General features: G+C 36.3%; 1 long non-coding RNA gene across 1 annotated transcript; it reads right to left on the reverse strand.

Annotated features, from left to right (window-relative positions):
- Positions 1 to 2,679: 2,679 nt before the first annotated feature.
- On the reverse strand, positions 2,680 to 4,291 carry LOC131149907 (uncharacterized). Its single transcript, XR_009135321.1, has 2 exons — positions 2,989 to 4,291; positions 2,680 to 2,791 (listed from the first exon to the last, which is right to left on the reverse strand). It is a non-coding gene; the product is annotated as an uncharacterized LOC131149907 (long non-coding RNA).
- Positions 4,292 to 8,736: the final 4,445 nt, after the last annotated feature.

An 8,736-nucleotide genomic window follows, 5' to 3' on the forward strand; every position in this document is an offset into this window, starting at 1 on the left:
TTTTTATGAGTTCATAATGTTAGCCTTGTTGGCTACACCATCAAGATTTATATATTTTGATGATATTAACTTATGTATGTTGTTGTTAGTATTTTCTATTTTTGTAGATCATGTTTAGTACATGTTCCAGTGACAAATGCATGAAATACTAAATCAAAGGCAAAGATTGGATCGAATTGATGTCGAGAAGGAAAAATCAAAATGACACTCACTCGAAAAGGCCTCAAACACAACCAACGAAAGTTTAATTGTTAAATTATATGTAATAAGGGTTGTGTGAGGTAGGAACATTTTGTAACTCTTGTGGGTTTGTTTCTTGCATGATTTATGAGTAAGAGTTGAGTAATTGCACATGCATACTAAGATATATGAGTTTATAGGATTTCACAAAGTTACAAACTCAACATACATAATTTTCAAAGTAAAATAAAAAAGTTTGTCAAACGAATCTTTAACCCAAATATGTTTTCTAAAGAGACAAATTTTCAGATATCTTGATTTTACAAACATTTACATAGTCCCGATTTTGTCAAAACGAGTCTTATGTTTTAGAAGTTCAAAGAAAGTAAAGCATATTTTCATTAAAGGACAAATTGACATATAAGATATCAAACAAGTTTCAAATGTGTTTTCTTTAACAAGATATCTTATATTCAAAAGGAAACTCACTTGGACAAATTTTAATCGTCATTAGATTTAATATATTTTATATACTTTTGTCAAAGAGTGTTTAAGTCATTAAAAGACTTTTTGACAAGGAAAAATAGAGCAATCGTCAACTAACGTAGTGCAGCCTTGAGTCTTGAATACCTTTCGGTATTTTGGGAATAACTTTTTCTTAAAAAGTCCAAAAAGGACGATCTTGGTGTCCCTAGAAAGTTAAGAAAAAATCTCACAACTTTCATATTGATGACTTTTTTTTATTCAGGGCACTCGCCGACAAGTCGCAAGAAGAATGTCAACGATTGCTGGCAGAGTGTGACTAATCGAAAAGTAGGGTAGACTAGTCGATGAGACGCATCGTGAACAACGCAATTACGGTTAGAAAATGGCTAATTTCTTTTGGGAATTGCTCCCAAAGGTCCAATAACGGCTAGTTGCATGTTTTGGCTATAAATACAAGTTCATAGACTTGTTTAGCATGGTTTTGGTGATTTATATAAGCTATTAGTGAGAAACACTCAAAAACACAAAATCTAGGCACTTTGCATTTTTGTTCATTCATTCACAAGTGCTCAAGTTCTCTCTTACTCATTGATCTTGTTTGAATCATTCCTTGAAAGAGTAGTGTAAGGTTTGTTTTGTATTTGTAATTAGCTCAATAAGGAGCATTCTCTTTGTAAATCATCTTCTTGGTATAAAGGTTCTTTGTGAACTGTTGTTGATGAAGGTTCTTTGTGAACTGAAGGCTCTTTGTGAGCGTGTAGGGATTTGTTCCCAAGAGTAGGGTTTGGTACCCGAGTTGTAAGGCTTGTTCCGCCGGTGAAGGAGTATTTTAGTGGATTGTGGAATCCTTAGCTTGGTGCTAAGACGTTGATGTAGGCTTGGTGCTGAACCACATTAAATCTCCGATGTTAAGTTTTCGCTCCCTATACTCTTTATTATTTTTCTTGTGCATGATTTACATTCCATATATTATGATATAATTGCTTGAATCTTACCAAGTATTTTGTTTTGTAGAGAAAATTTTATTTTTGCGAAAAGAGTTCATTCACCCCCCTCTGACTTTATATACTCTCGGTTGGGATGGATTAACAAGTGGTATCAGAGCGAGGCACTTGCATTTTTTCGGAGTAAAATCCAGAGCGTAAAAGATCAAATGGTGTATTTGGTGGGCACCTCTTCACAAGGACAATTCACGACCAAGCCACCATTGTTCAACGGCTCCAACTACCCTGCTTGGAAAAATTGAATGACCATCTTCATCCAAGCACACAATCTCAAAATGTGGTTAATTGACTATGAGTTCAAAAATGCCAAAGGTGAACCAAAATAACTTGAGAAGTTATCGAACACCGAAATAAGGTTTAGTTGAGCTTAGCTTTCAAACCAAAATTTTTCTTTATTATGCTTTGAGTGACAATGAATACAATCGTGTTTGTGGTTGTGATACTAGTAAAGAAATATGGAAAAAAATTGAAGTCACAAATGAAGGTACTTCACAAGTTAAGAAGTTGAAGTCACATATGAAGGTATCTCACAAGTTAAGAAGTTAAAAAATTGAAGTCACATATGCTTTGAGTGACAAAATTTATATGTTAGTCAATGAGTATGAAATGTTTAAAATGGATGAGGGAGAATCTATCACATCCATTGTAATGCCCTGACCCGCCACGTGAGCTCGGAGTGTTAGAAAACATAAAGTAAAACAAAATATTCTTTGATACCATTCACAAGAGGGTCCGACCCCAAAGAGTCATGGTTGTCCTGTCACGCCCTGAACCCAGTAAAGGGACCCAGGGGTGAATATGTAATCTAACATGTCCCTGTATTATACAAATAACCCAAGATACAACATAATGAATGAGGGTCCGACCCTGTGGGATTCCCAAGTACCCTGTACTCATTCATAAACATTACGAATACACAACAGAAAAGGTCTTTCTATACATATACAGTACCATACTAGAGTCTATACAACAGGAGTCCAGGTTTCATAACATAAAACATAAACTAGGTTGTCAACCATATCCCAAAAACAACTGTCCTAGCACTTATACAAGCGCTATTCGCAGTACACCGACCATTATACTCCCAACTCAAGGACGCTAGTTCCGATTACTCGAAGGACCTGAAAATATGTACGTACAGCAAGGGTGAGACACATCTCAGTAAGGTAGATTCAGGTTATATAGGTGTGTGGCATATGAGTGTTATCATAACACAAAACATATACAATTTAATGCAATTCTAATATTTTCACAATATAGTTCCAATACAGTGCATACACACACACACACATGATCAAAAAACCCAGTGTCGTCACACCTTTTGGCTCGAAGCCGGCCCGCATTACACGGCGTCCCCAACACATGGCGTAGTTCCAGACTCCCATGACATCGTACCTATACAATTGGTGGATCCACACCCTTCGGTGATCAGCCGATAAGGCTCACGCCCTCGGATATAGAGTCGGACACTTTTTTAGTACCTGAAACAATTTGAAACCCAGTTCCTATTGCACTCCAACAAAACACAACCATGCATGCTCATATAACCAAACAAACCACACCCATTTCGTAATCTAAAATCATGATTTTCCAAACATAAACTGTAACGACCTGCTATTTAACTGGATTTATTTTTTATTTTTTATACTATAACATTTAAAATGCTCTAATACCACACTGGATTAAACTCAATCATCAACCTAAGCAATGAGAAGTAGAAATCAAATAAACATAAGTATATATAATTATATACAATACCAGAGTGCTAAAATGTTTCCCAATATATACATATATGACTGTTCCCCAAAATACCCACAACTGGTTAGGGCTATACAAAAATACTCTAAACAATTACTCACTCTCTATTAATAGGGCAGTACTGAAGCCCCTCTATCTGCGAGCCTGATCTATTTGCCTACCTGAATCACCTGAAAAATGTTAAATTAATTGGGATGAGCCAATGCTCAGTAAGACGAAATATGCTATTGCTAGTGTGTGGCAAATGAGTTACAATATTGTAAAAATTTATTACTATATGATCATGTATCACTGAATATGTAAAGTACAATACCAGTAATATAAATCATTATCTTTTATCTATTGCTTAACATTTCTATACTTTAGGCTTCTACTCAAAATACTTCTAATAAATATATATATTTTTTGTCTCTGTACATCTGTATAAACATAGTAATAACTAAAATTTTTCTTGTGGATAACTGTGTGTCAGGATTTAATCCCTCATGACAGGGTTGTGCGGCCCGTAGGCGGGATCTACCCTAACTGGCCAACCAGGAATAGACCACTATACTCCATAGGTCTTATCAGCCCTCCTCTACCCATATCTGATGGGGAGTCTGTCCACTCGTGGGCTCTATGCGATTGACCTTTACACCATGTATTATCTAAATAGGTGGTCACACTCTATATACTGTATGTAGCTACGGTATCGTGCTCTGTAACTATATGGTCCAATAGGGTCTGATACTATATAATACATCTCTATATACAACTATCTGTTTTACCATGATTCTGTAATAACTGTATAAACCATGACGCTGTAAAAAATTGTATCTATATCAACTATGTTTTTATAATTAACTGTAAATTTGTATGTCATGGTACTATAAACTTGCATAATCATGGTATTTCTATAATTTCTATAAAATACATTCACTGTTTGTATATTCTGTAAAACACATCTCTGAAAAATACTGTAAAACATGTTTTTATACTATATCTATATTCTCAAGCTACATAGTAATTTTAAAACATATTAATCATAATTGATAAACTGTATAAGTCTCTGCTGTGAATAATACTCTTGTAACGACCTGCTTAATTAAAATGATTTTTTTTCCACTATAATAATTATCATACTCTGATACCATAACATTATCCTAAGCAGCGAGAAATATAATACAAATAAACATTTTCATACATAATGATATACCATACTATACAATACCAGAGTGTTATCATGTTTCCTAAAAGAATATATACATGTGTTACTAAATCCCCAAAATTACCCTTAGCTAGTTAGGGCGAATACAAAAACCCTCCACTGCACTCACTTTGCTGTCAAGGCACTACAAACGCCCCTCTACCTGCGAGCCTGATCTGCTCGCCTACCCAGATCACCTGAAAAAGGTTTCAACATTGGGATGAGCCAACGCTCAGTAAGACGATATATGCTATTACTAATGTGTGGCAAATGAGTCATTATATCATAAAAATCCGTTTCCATATAATCATGTATATCTGGATCTATAAATACAGTACAAATCATAATATTCATTACCATTTTCATGTCATTTAACACATCAGTATTTAAGTTACTATTCAAAATACTTCTAACATACATAAGTAATTCCCTTGTCTCTGTAAATCAGAATATACATAATAATAACTGTAAACTTTTCCTTGTGGATATTTGTGTGTCATGATTTAACCCCTCATGACGGGGTTGTGCGGCCCATAGGCGGGATCTACACTAGCTAGTCGACCAGGTAAATCACTATACTCCCTCGGTCGATCTGCCCACCTCTACCCATATCTGATGGGGAGCCTGTCCACGTCAAGGACACTATACGATCGACCTACAACCTATTATCTGAATAGGCGGTTGCACTCTGAAAACTGTATACTACATGTAGTTACGATACCATGCTTTGTAAACTGTATGGTCTAACAGGGTCTGATACTATATACATATTCATATATATACTCTTTATTTTCATCATGTTTTCAAAATTACCATAGCACTATCTTTCTGTTCTATACATACTATAACTGTAGCATCTCGATGCTAACTTTGTATAACTGTCTATTTATTCTGTAAATACTCTTTCTATATACTTTGAATGTTATGGTAATAGAAATCATGGCATGCTTTAAACTTTGTAAATCATAATACTGGAACTACGTAATCATAATATTGTATCCGTAATTCGTATAATCATGGTGTTAAAATATGTAAAATCATGGTACTGTAATTCACATAATCATAGCACTAAAATACATAAAATCATGAAACTACAATTCATAAAACATACTCTCATACTACATACATATTCTCAAGCCACACCATACTTGAGTTCATAATTTTCATAAATAAATACACTGCATAATATTTAGAAATTTCCTAACATAGGATATATCCCTTACCTTATCTTTGAAAAACCCCTACTGTACTCTAGCCCGATACCCGCAGGGCATCCTACAAAACACCCTAAAACTAATATTTTCCAGAACTAAACATTAGTATTTTTCTGCCTGTATCATTTCCTATAACTACCACAAGACCAAAAGAGACTAAAAAGCCTTACCTTGAATTTGGGATGATTTCCAACTTCGATTTCCCAACGATCCGCTCCGGTAGATGCATAGAGAACTCCATCAGGAGCGTCGTGGTAGCTTCAAATCGTCGATCCGGCGACTGGTAGGGCCGAAAATGAAGAGAGAAGGGAGAGAGAGTCGTATGAGAGAGAGAGAGAGGGAGGAGAGAGAGCGGCGAGAGAAATGATAAAAATCCTGATTTTCCTCCTTTTATACTGTCAGATTCGTCGATGAGCCACATCACTTCGTCAACGAATCTTTAGTAATTTCGTCGACAAAGCCCTGTATTCATCGATGAAATTCAGATTGCCCTAGACCCTCTTTTGGTATTTTCTCGTCGACGAAGCTTTGTGTTCGTCGACGAAATCCTTAAGGCCTTTGTCGACGAAACCTTGTATTCATCGACGAAGCCTAGCAATTTTCTGAAATTTTGATTATTTAATATTATCTCCAAAATGCAATGTCGTCGACGAAGTTTACGGCCTCTTTCTGTTTCTGTTTCTATTTTCTCTCCCTCTTATTATTAAAATATTATTATTCTTCGGGTCACTACAACTCTGGTGGAACATTTATAATTTTATACTGAAATCATACTCAAATAACCTAGCATAACATATTTCTCTTATTAGATTTCTACTAAAACTCTCCTACTATAACGGGTCCTACACCCGCAGGGTTCTCCACTCAACACCCTAAGAACCATAAATCTCATAACAAAACATTACTATTTCTACGTCTATTACATTTCTTACAACTGTTGGAAACCCAAATTCCAAATAAAAGACCTCACCTTGGATTTGGGATGAATTCCGACTTCATTGCACCAACGATCCGCTCCGGCAGACTTGAAGAGAATTCCGCTAGGAGTGTCGTTGTAGCCTCAGGCCGTCGATTCGCAAACGACGGGGCCGGAATCGAAGAGAGAAGAGGGAGAGGTCGTAGGAGAGAAGAGAAAGAGAGAGTCTGCGCTGAAATTCTGCTTAAAAACTGAGTTTAGGCACTATTTATACTGCGGGATTCGTCAACGAGCCACGTCACCTTGTCGACGAGTCTTGCAGGAAGTTCGTCGACGAACCTACACCTTCGTCAACGAATTTCAGACTTCTAAAAAATCTTTCACGGTATCTTCTCGTCGATGAGATGGGACCTCGTTAACGAGATCCTAAACTACCAACGTCGACAAAATCCCTGTGTTCGTCGACAAGGCCTCGAAAATTTTCTTAGAAATTTTACCTCCAAAATGCAATGTCGTCGACGAACGAAGTCGGCTGCCTCCTTTTGTCACTATTTCCATTTCTCTCCCTTGTTATTATTTAAATACTATCATTCTTCGGGTCACTACATAAATATTTTAAACAAGTTAAGACACGATCATCCCTATAACACAATATATATCATAATATATTTACGATTTTCCAACAAAACCAGGGATACAACCTATCGCCCCCTTTTCCCAAAAATGTAACATGAAAAAACCTATAAATTTACCCATTAGATTTCTTCCAAATGAGTAACCAAAATGCACACAGGACCATGAACCACAGTTCTACCAAGTCCGATTTCAAAAATAGCTGACATAAACAGAATCCCTTTACCTTTCCCCCAAATGACCAATCTCGAACTCTATGGCTCGTAAATAGCGAATCGAGTTCTCAAAACCTGTAAAACACGGTACAGAATATACTTACGACTCCGTTCTCTACTAAACTATCGGAACGGAAATGAAAACCGAGTCTTCCCTTATTTTTATGCCAAAACCCGAAAATGCCTAAAACGAAGATCTGATCCACAAATCTTGAAGAGAATCCTTCCCTGATCCTTGTGGTAACATCGGATCGACGATTACAACAACGTATGAATAAATCTAAAGAGAGAGAGAGAGAGAGAGAGAGAGAGAGAGAGAGAGAGAGAGATAGAGAGAGGATTTAAGATTTCTTAGCTTGGAAGTAATGAAAACAGATATTTATAGCCCCTTGACTCGGCTACTCTTGTCGACGAGATGGCGTCCTCGTCGACGAGTCACTGAAGACAGTTCGTCGACGAGACGGTGACCTCATTGATAAGCTTGAGATTTCCGAGTTCCCAAAACTTCTCGGCTTCTCCTTGTCGATGAGCTTCTACATTTCGTCGCCGAGCAACCTGAGGCCTTCATCTACGAACTTTGGCTTCGTCAACGAAGCCTGCTCAATTTTCCATTTTACCCTTCTCTTATTAATTTAATCCCTATATCACGATTTAGGTTCTTACATGCCCAATCCATAAACAACATACAATACTGCAGCGGAAAAGTTTCAATCTCCAAAATATCATACCAGAGTTCTAAGTTAATACTATTACATAAATACTTCCAGTGTTTCTATTACAACCCCAAAAAAGATAACTTGACCATAGTCCAATACTTACATAAGTACTTACAAAAAAAGACTCCCAAAACACTACGCTCCAAAACCCACTAGAATGCTAGGTTCGGTTTCCTGTAGGACTTGAAACAAGATTTGTATATTGGGGTGAGACACTTCTCAGTAAGGTGGATCATATTACATCAGTGCGTGACTGCATGAATTTATTCCAATAGAAAATAATAGTAGGTTTAACTGAAATGAATTACATAGTTAAAACATTCTTAATCCTGTAATATAGAAGATATATATATATATATATATATATATATATATATAAAATTCCCGCAAAAGATAGTGTAGCTCATTACAAGTGAGAGTTTCTGAGG

This window comes from Malania oleifera, chromosome 2 (genome assembly GCF_029873635.1).
Source record: "Malania oleifera isolate guangnan ecotype guangnan chromosome 2, ASM2987363v1, whole genome shotgun sequence".
NCBI classification, from domain to species: Eukaryota; Viridiplantae; Streptophyta; class Magnoliopsida; order Santalales; family Ximeniaceae; genus Malania; species Malania oleifera.